The sequence below is a fragment of the Myotis nattereri genome (genome assembly GCF_964212035.1).
Source record: "Myotis nattereri genome assembly, chromosome: 2".
NCBI classification, from domain to species: domain Eukaryota; kingdom Metazoa; phylum Chordata; class Mammalia; order Chiroptera; family Vespertilionidae; genus Myotis; species Myotis nattereri.
In genome coordinates this window covers 137,596,867-137,612,237 of record NC_138076.1, presented here as the reverse complement: position 1 = coordinate 137,612,237, position 15,371 = coordinate 137,596,867, and the positions used below count along the sequence as shown (strand labels likewise).

Genomic DNA, 15,371 nt, shown 5'->3' with positions numbered 1-15,371 from the left:
TGGTTGGGCCCAGTGTAATCTCAAGAGTTGTTCTAATGGAAATTGGGAGGTAGGAGAGCCAGAGTCAGCCAAATAAGAGAAATTGGAAGCAGAGGTTGAAGGATGTAAGCAATTGCTGGCTTTGAAGGTGGAGAAGGGCCCATGAGTCAAGGAATGGCCTCTGTCAATTGGAAAAGACAAGGAGCTGTAATCCTCTCTAGAGCCTCCAGAAAGAGTAAAATCCTGCTAATACCTCGATTTTAGCCCAGTGAAAGCCATTTTGGGGCTTAGGGCCTCCAGAACTGTAAGATAATAAATTTACTGTTTATGCCACTAAGTATGTGGTAATTCATTACAGTTATAATAGAAAACTAAAACAGACACCAATATCTATGTTTGGAGTTATGATTCACCCTTTTTGCCAATTATTACAATGAACTAGCTTTAGTTCTTGTAGTGGTAAGTACAAGCCAGAGGACAGAGAAACAAAACCTGCCCCCATGCCTCCATCGTTGACACAGGAAAGCTTGGGACTTTGTGCGATTGGTGTTCTCTCTCACAGGTCTACTCCAAATTCCCTACTGCTTCTCTGCCATTTCTTTTCCTATTCATCCTCAAATTCACTTAGTTTCAAATCTGTATAATATATAGGTTAGTCAAAAAGGACAAATTAAGTCCATGTTAGAATAAATATAGAAGGCCAGTTTTCAGAATGATCTTTTGACAGAAGCTCTTAATACCTATTCTTGAAGCCCCTCTTGGGATATGATTTGAACATGTGTTGCTTACTTGTCATAACAGCACCTTTTGTTCTAAATATGAGTTATTCTGGAAGCTGGCTTGCCTCAGGGTTAACCATCTACTGAGATCTGCTTGATGCAAAATAAGTGCTAAGGCTGAAGTTTAGGAAATAAGGATAGATGTAAAAATTAAATAATTCAAGACATATACAGTGGTGACTTCTCAGTAGAGTTAAAAAATTAATTTTTCTGAGTTGAATTCTGGAAGAGGAAAAACTGTAAAGAATAGTCTGGTATTACTTTAATCATCTGTTTTTGAAGTTTTTAAAAGACTGTAAGGCTTTGGGGTCAATAGAAAAGTCAATAGATGCGGAACGCTCCATGGTGAAATCCCTTCCCTCCCAGACAGCTTTCCTGTATACTGCACTAATTTAGCACCATTTAGACCTTTTAGTCAATGCTGTTAGTTGCAAAAGAAATGGGGTGGGCCAAAGGGAATTGACTGAAACACACTTGTGCTCCTTTATTGTGCATTAGTCTTCTAGAATAACCCAGGGTTGTTGTTTTTTTGTTTTTGTATTTGTTTTGTTTTGTCTTTTGTAAATGGAATGGGGTTAAAGAGCTCCCCAGTGCAGAGATTTCATGACTGGAGACACTAGAGCAGTAGCAGAACTGTTTTCCCCTAATTTCTCTCCTCCCTCACTCTGTGATCTTGGATGGGAGTCTTTATTTTTTCACTAAGAAGATGGGGAAGGCATTTGTGACATCATATGATGCAAATCATAATATTTCAAAAACTAGAAAATTCTATACATAAAGTAGTGGTGGTTATTATATAAACTTCCCCATCATTCTTCTCACCTCCTCTAGCCACTTTGGGATTCCAGATAGAATCACAGGATGAGACAGGCTTGTGCAACCAGCATCGACTTTATTGTGGTGACAGCACTATTGAAATGCTGTCAACACCCCTGTGACAACCGTGGGTTTGTTGTGCTGATGGTGCATTAATCTCCCAATATCTTTTCCCGCCCTCAAAATTATTAATGCACCATAATCCGTGTACAAACAGTGTTAGTCCCGGAGTAGTTGTGTGTGAGCATAATGTAGATAATGAAACTCTTGTTTTGTTTGAAAGCTAGGCTTATGGTTGAGTGCACTTCCTACCATGATGATCATTTTCAGCATGTGGAGCCCATTAAGCAGGGTTGGAGTTGGACTCACAGCTTAATGTGTTAACACTGCATCTGTTTCTACCCTGATGATAACACCTGGATCAGTTTAGAACTTGTGTAGAAGTTTAAGATGTGGTGTAGTTAATTTCTAAAACAACTGTTGATCTTTATATGTGTGAACCCCATGGTCTTTCACATTCCAGATGAATTCACTGCCATTTGAACATGCTTATACCTGTGTGCGCTTTCAGAGTGGGAAATAAAAAACACGTGTCTACCCTTCTAGGAGCTTTGTTTTCTCTTAAATTGTGAGGGGTGGCAGTGATGAGATTATTATTTTTCTTTCCTTTTGGGATGGATAGGAAGATGCCTTTATGTTGTACTTGTGTAGCCTTTATCAAATGTTCACCAAAAATGAATAGTTGATGGATGGAACAAAGGAACAAAGCAGTTGCTTCTTGCTTTGTTAAAACACATGCATACACACAGTCCAAGCTATTTATGATGCCATGAGTAAGTCATTGATTCCCCCTGGGAGCCCTGAAATGGACAGGCATTAAAAATTAAAGAAAGGCGATTCTGTTACCAAGACTGCACGCCTTATCTCTGTGGCTGAAAGCAAAGCAGAGTGCCAGTTCACTGGAGCTTTGAAAAATGACTTTTCCCAGTGACCTCCTTGCCTTTTAAAGACAGCAGAGTTTAGAGTTCCTTTTTAAAGTGGTAAATGCCCTTGGAGAGTTGTAGTACAGTTATATTCCCATTAGAAAGATTGAACTTCTCTCCAGGACGCCTTCAGAAAAGAAACCATTAGAAGACAGGGCCGATGGAGCATTTGGGGATGCCTATTTTGTTATCCTCCCCAAGGCAACTTTTAATGTTAGTTTTTCAGTGTGAAAATCCATCTCCTGTGAGTAGAGTGACCATGATAGAGTGCATGACATTGCCTTTTCTCACAAAGTGATCACATTTCTGATTTTAAACTCTTCGAGACTCCATTCTGGGCCATCACAAATTATAGCCCATTTACTGTCCACCTGCATAGGGTTGGCTTAGATGAAGACTGTAAAGAGGGTATTTTTAAATGTATGTTGCCTTTTTTTTTATTAGCAAAGATACGAAAGGTTTAATAAATAGTGTCATGCTTTTAAGAACCTGCTATTTTTGAACCATATTGCTATGTGTGTGTGTGTGTATGTGATTGCAAATACATGGAGTAATTCTTTTTTAACTTTGTGCAAGAAAAAATAGGCTTTAGACAGCTAAAAATATTAGTTTTCCAATCTAATTATAGTGTCTTTGTTAGGATGGATGTTTTTTAGTCAAAAAGAAATACCAAGCCCGGCTTCTTCAGTGGTATGCAACTGTTGTCTTCCAATGAAGCGGCTTCCAGAATGTCCTAATTAGGCTGTGCACTATGACATAAGTCCTGTGACTCTTCCTTCTTTCTCTTATGCTTTTTGATCCCCTCACTTAACCTTGCTGTCATCCACCCTCCCAGATGAGTTAGACTGCTGTGAACATCATTCTCGAGCTCTTAGATTGGCTAATGGCCTTAATTTATGATTAATACAGGCACAGTTTCACGTCGGAGCGCTGGGGGAGCGCTGGGGGAGGGAGGAACAGAGGTCCTGGAGGACATGCTAAGAGAAATGATAAATGACACCATAACTGAATGCGAGCTGTAGTGATATTGACTGACATTTCAGAAGAAAAAGTACTCTTTTATGGAATCTAGGAAGACAAGGGAGGTGATTCATTGTACTTACAATCATTCATTAAGCGCCTACTGTGTATGCTTGTCTTACGGAGTTTTATCTTCACTAGAAAACTGAGTCATATAGCTAGTAAGTTCAGGAGGAAGAATTCAAATCAAGACTTGGCTAACCCTAAAGTGTGTGTGTGTGTGTGTGTGTGTGTGTGTGTGTGTGTGTGTGTTTAGTAACACTTAACATTGATTTCAGGAGTTGCTTCAGATGAAAGGTGAATATAGTGTTTTCCCCCATACAGATTGGAGTGAAAAGTTATATCAGTTATGCTTAGATTTCTTTGATTGAATACCATTTTCCATTCTCAAACTTAGGTTCTGCTTATTCTTCCATGCTCTGTTAATTTATTTAGTTAGCACAGTTACTTATATGTTGAAAGTATTTTCTTTTATTGGCAATGGCTATTGTGACAGAAATGATGTGTAGTAAAGACAGTGGTGGTCTGGTTTAGGGATTTCCAGTGCCATGGAGGTTGGGTGATTAAATGGCCATAGATATGGAGTCCTAAAGAGGACACTCCGCATATCCCACTGTTCTAGGTTTGAGAATTTGAGGGTTAGCAAAAGTATAAAATATGCCAACCTTAAGATGCTAAAAGGGACACGTTGGTGCTTCATAATTTGTTCATCACATGAGATCTGAGTGAACTGATAAGTTTTCATTTAACATTCAGCATATGTATTTTGAGTGCCTACAATGTGATTTATTTAAAGGGCGACACAGCTCCCTGAAGTTTAATTTATTTCTTGATTGCCATTCAGTGAATGACATCTGTATTAGAAAGTATTTTATATTGGAATGCCCATACACTTTAATGGCGGAGTTAATGTCCCTTTCTCTCCTTATTCTTGGATGAAATATCTCTTGCCTTCCATTGACAAATTAAGAGTGTTGCTGGTGGTTTGTGGACCAAATGTTTGGGTACTTTGGGTAGGCTCATCTGTGTTAGTTTTAAATTGGAGTGTTTTCCTCCTTGCCTATCTGTTTTTCATCAGGGCTCGTATATTCTTGTGTCCAAAAAGACTCTCTGATTTAGCTGTGAGGCTGATTTTATTGTAGGGATGTCTGTGTATCCTGTCATCACAGGCAACCCTGGTGAAACTCCCCTTGTTGTGCATGTGTGTTGCTGCAATATGTTCAAAGTCTGATCTTTCTCAGATGCATGTGTGTGTGTAACTATTTTATAGTTGAAAAGGGATGCAAGCAGCAAAATTTCTTCCAGAATATGTTTTCTATTATATTTTGCAACATGAAATTGTAGGTTCGTTTTTGGCTTTCATAAAGCTGACTTTTCCACACGTCACTGGAAGGCAACTAACACCTTCCTTTGACTCAGGTTTTCCAAGACTCCTTAGTGTTAAAAGAAGACTTTCTTTTTGAATTGCAGAAATTAAAAGAATATGGCACAAAGAATTTTTATAGCTTTATTGAGTCTTGAGGGCAGATATATGGGTTCCAGACAAAATGCAATAATAGACTAGGATTTTACTTTCAAATTGTCTTACAAACACTTCTTATTGGAGATTTATTGTCCGTGTGGAGGAACAGAGTTGCTTTTAAGGTTAAATGGAGTAGGCTGGAGAACAGTGTTCGGGGTCTTTCTCTGTGTCTGACTAATTTGTGCTCTTCTTTAATTTAACCCCTGCACCCTGGGTTCATATTTTATAGCAGTTTTGTGAGGATAAAATGAGATCACATCTGTGTGCTTTGTAAGCTTTGTCAGTTTCAGTGCAAGTATGAAGTAGCACTAGTATTTTGTGTGTTTAACTAGCATTGTTGCCCCATTGACACGGACAGGAAAGTTTTTTTTTCTCTGGTAGAGGACATAGATACATCCTGGCAGCAGTAAGAATAAGATATCTCTTAAAACTCTCTTACTATTCACACAGCAGTTCAACCAACCACTGTCATAAAAAAACAGAACACCCAACATAGCATTGGAGAAATTTGGCTTTTTTGTGAAAACTAGTTTCCCTGAAACTCTGAAGGATAAACAGGATAGAGTATATAATTGTATTTGATGGTCTCTTTGGCATATTTGTTGGTTAGGGCTGCCAGAACAAAACACCACAGATTAGGTGGCTTAAACAACGACAATTAATTTTCTCAAAGTCCTGGAGGTTAAAAGTTCCAGGTCAAGGTGTAAGCCGGTTTGGTTTCCCCTGAAGTCTTTCTTTGGCCTGCAGATGGCTACCTTACATGGTCTTTTTGGTGCACACACCGCTAGTGTCTCCATGTCTAGATTTCTTCTTCCCGTGAGGACTGGGAGTTTGATTCTGTGTGGGCGGCTCAGATCTTCTGCTGCGATTGTCTCAGGCAGGACTCAGCTTCTCACGTCCGCATCTGTTCACATCCGCTTACCCCCAGGGTGCTGACAAGGGTGCAGGATCATCATGCACATGAGCACATTTTGTAATATGTAAAAGCATGAGACAAATGCAAGATGCTATTATAACATGAATACCTGTGAGGGATGCATGGGCAACATGTGGAAAATTTTAAGTAGAAAAGACAAAGGATCTTTGCAAACATTTGGCTAAAAGAAGCTTCTTGGCTCTTCTCTTTGGCTGAAGGAGAGGCATGGATAAAGAAAGGTGACTTGGTTAAGACTTAATTCAGAGAAGACAGGAGTTAGGCTAACAGAGAAGCCAAACATCTGGATAGTGCTACGTGAATGTCTTCCTATCCCCAAAGCCTGTTCTCTCAGAGCATGTTAGTGTCTCGTTTTAAATTTTCTCTTCCCCCCACCGCCTACCCCCAATTTCGTGGTCTGGCAGTGCTCAGGCTGAGCACCCTTAGCGGGTTCACAGGCAGTGGCCATATCCAGGAGATACTCTCCCTGTTTCCCTTAAGTGAAGACGATGATCCCTCCTCGAGGCTGTGATTTTAAAAAAATGAGGTAATCCTTGTGTAGTTGGGAAAACTACCTTATACTGTAGTAGATCCTCTCTGAAATTTACATAGCACATTGATGCAAGAAAGCAGGTATTGTAGCTGAAGAGGTATACTCTCACCTTGCCATGCCTACCTATGTAGAGTGTGTTTGGATAATCAAATCCTTAAGCACAAAGATTGTGTCTTCTTTGATTCTGTAAAAGCACATAGAACAAGACCTTGCACAAAGTAGGTGTTCGATCATGCAGAGAAAGGTAAGTATCACTTGACCTCACTTAAATGTGGAATCTCATGAACAAAATAAACTGTGGAACAAAATAGATCCAGAGACATAGAAGCATGGAACACACTGTCAAATCTCAGAGGGAAGGCGGGGGTAGGTGGGACGAGATCAGCCAGAGAACTTGTATACCTGTATACGTAACCCATGGACACAGACAATAGGGTAGTGGAAGCCTGAGGCGAGGTTGAGGGGGAGCGGGCTATAAGGGGTCAATGGGAGAAAAAAGAGGACATATGTAATACTTTCAACAATAAAGATTTAAAAAATAAAAATAAAGAACCCTGAATTTGAAAACAAAAAAAATGGTGTTTTTGAATCTTCATGGTTAATGCTTATATTTCTCACTTGAAATCTGGTGTATGATAGAGCCTGTTCATTTTTGAAGGCTTTGAATTTCATACAAAGACTACAATCTGATACTCATTTCTTTTATTCAAAAACAGTTAGACGTTTGTAATTATTTTAAAATAGAAAAATGTAAAGAACCAAGTCATACTTTACAGTGTATCGTAAAGGCAATCGTATGAGATGTAAAAAATTTTCTTTAAATCACCTTTTTGTAGATTGTGAATTTATGAAAACTTATGAAGCTGATTGAAATCCATAAACTGCATAGTGTACTAAACTGATTCCAATACTTGAGTTAACTTTTGGGAGTGAAAAATCTTCACAGTATCTTTCCTAGTGGTTACTGATTTCAAGTTTGGAGATTTAGGAATAAAGATATTTTCATTAAGTGTTTAAGTTGAGAATTCTGATTAAATTTAGCACAATGAGGAGGAGGTGCATTTGGAGAATCACATTTTTTATTAATGTTAGGATGACATAATATGGATATAATGAGCAAATTATATGGAAATACTAATATTGTATTTCATCATGCAAATTGCAAGGCAATGGGAATTATTTTCAGTTAAACAGGTAAACATTAAGGTAGAGGATTCCTTTAATCAGTGAAATTAAATGCTTGGGGTATGGTTTTTCTGATAATCTCATGTTAGTTTTTGCTTTAATCTTGCAAAATGCTTTTCATGTAAATACTTTTCAAAATATCTTTAGGTAACTGAAGTTTTAATTTTAAATGATCAGCTTTCTTTTGAATTGATTATTAATTAGTTTTCAGGGCCAGAGGGAAGTTTTTATATATATTTCCCATAGAAATCTGAAAATGACAGCTTTAATTTATCTGAGGAACTAAAGATACTTTAAACATATTTAACCAAGATTTCTCCATCTCATTTTCTCCCACTAAGAGAAGAGTGTTGGGTAAATTCTAGACTTGGGGTGAAGAGGGTGCTTCCTCATCCAGAAAGCTCTCTGAGAGGTCCGTCTCCCAGGAGCTGTGCTCCGGGAGCTTAGTTTAGCTGAAGCAGGGACCACATTTAATCAGAATCTTCTAGGAAAAACTCCTGCAGAGATAGAGGGAAGGGTCTATGAGAATACTCCTTTCCTTACAGTTACTTGAGAGCTCTGACCCTTGGATGTGTGACCACAGGGTCTTGGTTATTTCCTGTGGCCTCTTTTCATTTAATATCTATATGGCAACAATTTAATTTTTTTAAGTGTTCTTTGTTTAGGAAGTTATCATGTCTGCCATGGAAGCATTTACAGTCTAGTAGCGGGAGATTTAAAATAGAAAAAAGTAAGTTTAGTAAAGTGTTATAGGTGTCATGATAGATTCATGGCTAGAGCTTAAAGCTTTTCATTTCCTCTGGGAACTGGAAACCTAACACTGTCTCCCAACAGTCTAGCACCCTGTGCTGAAATGTACTTGCTCTACCTGAAGGGCCTCTAGGAATTTGAAATACATTGCTTATTTCCAAACTAAGACAAACTCTAAATGTTACAGTATTTCTCTCATTCCCCTACCATGTTAGCCAAGTATTTGCATATTAAGTGAAGTTTTCAAAATATAATGACTTATCCCTAAAGAGGGACTCTAATTAAGAGATTATAGGTTAAGTGGCAAATGAGTGCCAAAGACATTTGGGTAAGCCAGTTAACCTGATGGTTTTTTACAGTTAATTATTATTGGGTGAGCAGAGGTTAGTACTCAGAGTGAGTACACTTTTAGGGGAAAGTGATATTTCACTATAAACTTAAAAAAATGTAGACTTTTTCTAAAAGGTGAGTGCATCCTATCAGTATGAATCATTTCTAATTAGAATTCAGTTTATCAAACATATATTGAGTACTACTGTGTGCTAGTCTCCAAAAGATAAATAAAGACCTGTTAGACTTATATTTCAGGAAGTTTCTCTATACATAGCATGTGTGCAGTGGATCAAAGGTGGAATGCAAGCAGGATGAGATAGCTGTTTAGTTCAGTTTACCAAATATTTATTATGTACCTGATATGTGTTGGGCACTGGGAGGAAGCATAAGGCATAATTCTTTCCCTGAGGGGACTTAACATCCTAATGAGAGAAAAAGGAAAATGAACAGGCAATTTCAGCATGCACAGCAGTGCGGGTGGGAAATAATGAAAGCCTGAATGAGGGTAGTAGAAAAGCAAAGTTAGCTGGTATGACAAGGGAGATGTTTTGTGAGGAAAGTTATTTGGATTCAAACTTACTGAAAGGGCAACTAACAATATTACTTGATAGTTATACAGTGCTGTATTATTTAGTACTCTTTTGACTGTGGATGTCAGCAGTTCAAGCTAGCTTATGAGTAAAGGGCATTTTACTGGCTTATTCAACAGTGCTCGCTTCAGGCATGACAGGATCCAGCTGCACCAGGAATTGCTTCTTTGGTAATTGATCTGGGTTCTTTTGTGTTGGCTTCATTCCTAGGCAGGCTCTGTCTTCAGAGAATGTTCTAGTAGCTCTAGGATTTCATCTCGTCCTCAAAAGAGGATGACCTCTTTCTTCCAGTAGATTATTGGGGCTCTCTTGACTTTGATTGGCCTGGCTAGCTGCTAAGTCAATTGTTGTGGCCAGGAATGAGGATGGGGGATATAGTACACTAACCGGCAAGTCATTTGCTGACCTTTCATCATGAGGTCAGGGTAGCCTCACCCTATCCACATGGACTGAGAGTGGATGTGAGCTGTTTTCAAAAGGAAAGACAGGAGACTGTTAACTAGAAGAAGAGGTCTGAAAAAAACAGCGAGTTTCTGTTACAAATTTACAAGGCTAAGTGAATGGCAAACATTTTAAGTTAATGATTCCTTGTTTGATTGCTAACACAACAATTTGTGAGAAGCAGCATTATTATTATCCACCAACCATTGTAAGGAAGCTGAGCTTTAGAGAAGCTAACGGGCCAAAGGTAACACACCTTTTGTTAGTAGACAAACGAGGATTTCATTACTCTTTTCCCCAGTCAGGTGCAGATATCACCTGAGCAATTGCAAGTGCAGCCTTATGAGCAACATCCAAGCTTGAGGTACAGATGGAGAAGGCATCTCCTGAGTAGCAGGTGTTAGAACTGACCACAGAGGTGGAAAGTGTAGAGACAAAGAAGGTCAGGGGACAGAACTAGGAGAGAGACATCCACATTTGGTGAAAAGTGTGCAGGGGAGGCTAGCTAAGGAGAGTTAGAGAGTTAGAAAGAGGTAGTCAAAAGATAGGAGAATGAAAACAGTAATGTGTTAAAGACCAAAAATAAAGCTCCACACCTGGTCATGATCATGTTCTGAGAGGGTCATTAAAGCCTAAAGGAATTTTAAATGAAGTACTCATGACCATGACCCAGAGATTTTGAAGGCTATGAACATGATAAATGAGCACTATTGTTTCCACTGATGGCTAGCATCAATTGTTTGGTGCTGCTGATGCTAATAATAATAGCAGCAGCTAACGTGTGTTACATATATTACATATACACATTATGTTACGTATAACAATGTACTTCTTGTTTACTGACTCATTTACTCCTCGCAATGATCCCATATGGCAAGTACAGTTAATATCTTTATTTTAAAGATGAGAAAACAGGTATGGGGAGGTGAAGTAACTCTGTTTGTCCACTGTGTCATAGCTTGAACTTCATGTAGTGCACTTGGCTTCAGGATTATGCTCTTTTTCATGAGCGTGCCACTTGATGTTTGAAGAGTCTGGGCCTTCTTCCTGCTCAGAGGACCAGTGGTCATCATTTATGTGGGCGCTTGTGACTGCAAAGGTCAATGGACAGAAAAAATAGCAGTGAGAGAAACCCAGATGAGGACAGTTGGGATGGCAGTCACATCATTCATGTTTCACAAGAGCATTGGCCTTTGCCAGCATTTCCTAAGGGAAAAATCGCAAGGCAGCAAAAACAAAGAGCCACAAATGAACAAAAGGGAACATGGGGCAAGAACTCCGTGAGGATCTGAGAGACGGGACCTTTGTGCTTCCAAGGACAGTGCCAGTCATGTGTTCCCTGGAGAATTCTGCTTCCAGTGGTTTCTCCTTCAGATCTGCTGCTCTGATTTCTTTACCTTTCCTGCAGTGGAAGATTTCCTCATTTCTTAGTGCCTTCCTAAATTTCAGTCCCAATTCACAGAAATAACCTTGGAAATTATATCAGCATGAAATCTTGTTTTGAATTAAGGTTTTTCATTAGCCGAGAAGAGATTTTAGTATTTCCATTTTGGACTCATATAAGAAAACACAAATGGATGAAAATCTATTATGCTTAGTATTGAATGATTACCTTTACTTCTCATTTTGCTGGCACATTATTCAGATTCTATTAAAGCCCCTTTAGTCTGTATCTTTCTTAAAATGATGTGAGAGATGTGTAATGTATCCCTTATCACTGACGTGCATATGTGACATGACATATAGTAAAGCTCAGTACAATTTAAACTTATTTCATGTACTTTTGCCATAATATTCATCAGTCAAGTAAAAACCTTCCTAAGCAGGTAACACCTGTCAGAGAATTTTATCATACTCAAGTCTCCCTTTGAATAGTATGTTTTGCACATGGGTAAGGTGTTCTCTCACCCTTCCACTTTTGTTTTATTAATACTGTTTGCCCTTTAGATTTTTCCCCACAATGACAATTTAGGGCTCTACTTCATCAAAATTTTTTTCTCAGTGAAATTATGGGATTTGTTAATTTCCTTTTTTTAAAACCCTTGTTTTGTGAGAGTTAGACTTGTAGTATAGCTTGTTGGCTGCTTCATATTACTAGACTTATTGCTATAAATATAAGAAATGCTGGCAGGTTTGAACAGATTTTTTTTTTTAAAGTATGAGTTTTACTTTTTTCTTAAAAAGTCTTTACAGAGTTGATTATGGTGATGAGCTAATAGCCTGTAGAAAATCTGGTTTGGAGACCATGGTTCTCCATCCTATATGGATCTGCCAGTGAAAGGGTATAGTGTTGTCCTAAACAGAATTTGCTTTTGAGCTTTCCTTACTACAGCAGCAAAGCCTTATCCCAGAATGTTTTGCTATTGAGCTTCCACTGCCCTGACTTGGATAGTATGAGCGTTTCTGCATTGATAATAGAGAAATTCACATCAATATCTAGGTTAATGTTTAGCAGAGACCAGTTGGGTGTTCATTCTGAATTGCTTGAAGTCAGCTCTCTCTGACAACAGTTTTTCATATTTCTTTTAAATTTTAATTATAACTCATCGAGTCTTAAGCAATTACTTCTGAGTTAGACTCTTGATGAATGTCATAGCAGGGTGTTTTAATTTAATAGATCCAGAATAACATCTGTTTCTAATATTTTAAAAGTCAGTTTATATGGAAATTCATTTAATATAGAGTCAATACATGGAGACTTGTAAAAATCAAAATCAAAATGGAAAAGTCAAACCACTGTGATATAGTAGGTCTTCTGTGAACAAAGAATTTCACTTACAGCTAGGTTCAGTTGCCACTAGCTAAAACCCAAAATATCACAGTTTAAAATATATACCAACTTTTTTCTCACGCTCATGCAGTGGGGAGGTAGTTAGCCCAGGGTTGGAATGTTCTACCAAGACAGGAACTCAATTTCCTTCAGTCCTGTTGCTGTGCTGGGCATGATTTCTATTCCTAAGGACACTTTATGGGCCAAGATGGCTGCTAGACCCCCAGCTATTGCATCTGTGCTCCAGCAGGAAGGAGGTAGTGGTGGAGGGGAAGAGTGTGAAGCTTTTTTCCCCCTTTAAGGGCACTTTTTGGAAGTAGTACATAAAACTCTGCTTATGCTCCACTGGCCAAAAACTAGTCATATGACCATCTATAGCAGCAATGGGAGGTAGGAAATGAAATCTTCTTTCTAGGGACAATATACCATTAAAAACAGAAGGTCTAAGAGTATGCGAAAAGGCTGGGAATAGGCATGGAAAAACAACTATCCCTACCACATTGAGTATTTTTTAAGACATGATTTTAACAGACCTTCTTCCTTTTTATTGAGCATCTAGAAAAGTCAACTGGTAGATATAGAAAGAGTAGTCTGGTGTTTCACATAGAGTAGATAAATTATCAACTACTGATCAGTCTGTTTTATTTTTTATTATTTTTTAAAATATATTTTTATTGATTTCAGAGAATAGGAGAGGGAGAGAGAAAGATAGAAATATCAACGATGAGAGAGAATCATTGATCAGCTGCCTCCTGCATGCCCCCTACCGGGGATCGAGCCTGCAACCTGGGCACGTGCCTTTGACCGGAATCGAACCTAGAACCCTTCAGTCTGCAGGCTGATACTCTGTCCACTGAACCAAACCAGCTAGGTCAGACTATTTTAATTTTAGCCCCCAAATGTGCCCAAGTTCAGAGGTTGTGGGTCAAACAGACTATAATCAGGGACTTCTTATAAGTTTTACCCCAGTCTTTGTAGAATCACAGTAGCAGCTAGCAGGACTGAGATGTCATCTGTTCTAGGCCTCCAGAACACCTGTGTATCTGCAAAGCAGTGTTCTCTGCTTCCTTACATAGAAGGCAAATGGACAATTACAAGTGTTTGTTAAATGATTTCAAGGTAAAACTATTATCGTTACAGAAATTGAAGCTCAGAGAGGTTAATTGGGAGGCCGTTTAGAGAAGCTGTTGAAAACCAGCATTGACCAACCATTGATCTCAAATGGAGTACTAACTCTACTATTTCTATTAAACACTTAGGATGGGTTTTTAATCTGTTCCATGCTCTTGTTTTTGAAGTCACTCAGTAAATTACACAGCTGGGACTCGGGCATTTCTCCTTAAGCCAGGGTTTTTGCAACCTGATTTTTGGTAAAATTCATGTGGAAATTCCTTTAATCATGGCTGCCTCACAGTGAAAGGCAGAACTGGTGGAGTGGCTATAGGTAAAGGTCTTCAGAGTGGCCACCCACCATCTATCCTTTAGCTACTCATGCACCCACATCCCCTTAAAAAGTCCTGGCATTAGAGTAGGCAAGACTTTTCTACTTAAGTGTCTCATTCCTGCTTTCTTCTGACTCATGTCCCTCTCTTGTGTTCTGTAAGTACTGAGATAGCTGCACTGGAGATACAAAAGACTCCAGATGCCATCCTAGTCTCTGGCAGGTATAATGCCATCGAACAGGAATCCTCCAATCCTCCAAACTGAGTTATTTATGTGCTGCCTTCCACAATTGTACCTTATCCACTGTTGATTCCTTCATATCTATGTTTACATTGACTTTTTAATGTTTAACAGCTTAATTTTGAGTAGATATCTATGAAATCCAGCTTTGATGTGATAATTAAAATTTATTTCAATTATATGCTAAAACCAATATAGCCATTAAGAGGTTTACAAGTTTTGTGTATTTTCTCACATACTCCTTGTGGGTTGTGGATCATATTTTGAGGATCCCATCATACTGGAAAGAGCATGGGCCATGAAACTTGACCTTGTTATTTCTGATTGCTGTGAATTTGGATTCTTTATTAATTTACCTTTCTCGATCACAATGTGCTCACTTGAGAGATGCACATAACATAATATCTATCTCATCAGTTATTCCAAGAATTAACCAAGAAGATATAGCCAAGGAGACCAGCAGAGGCTTGGCAGATAGGAAGTGCTCAGCGAACACTAGGTTATTCCTCCTTGAGTTACCAGTCCTCAAAAGCAAGAGACAAGGAAGTGCATTATTGTGGCATCTGGTGTAGATGACACCAAGTCTTGTGAGAGCTCGGAAGGGGTAAAGGCTGAAGTTTACTCGAGTGTAGGAAGGGGGGCAATATTTGGATAGATGGAAAACCATTCTTACTCATCTCTCCAGCTGTATAGGACTCAGTGATGGCGAAACTATGACACGCGTGTCAGAGGTGACACGTGAACTCATTTTTTTAATTTTTCTTTGTTAAATGACATTCATATATATCAAGTAAATATCAAAAATACAAGTCTTTGTTTTACTATGGTTGCAAATATCAAAAAAATTTCTGTATGTGACACGGCACCAGAGTTAAGTTAGGGTTTTTCAAAATGCTGACACGCCGAGCTCAAAAGGTTCGCCATCACTGGTATAGGTCCTTACTACTCAAAGTGGGGTCCACAGACCAGCGGAGTCAATTCTACTTGGGGATTTGTTAGAAATGTGGAACCTGCCTGTTAACAAGATTCCCAGATGATGTGTATGTTTGAGAGG

The 15,371-nt window shown here is 38.7% G+C and overlaps 1 protein-coding gene across 1 annotated transcript in view; it reads left to right on the top strand.

Annotated features, from left to right (window-relative positions):
- TMTC2 (transmembrane O-mannosyltransferase targeting cadherins 2) overlaps positions 1-15,371 on the top strand; it is a 403,304-nt gene that overhangs the window by 142,462 nt on the left and 245,471 nt on the right. The gene's annotated exons all lie outside the window — the stretch shown is intronic.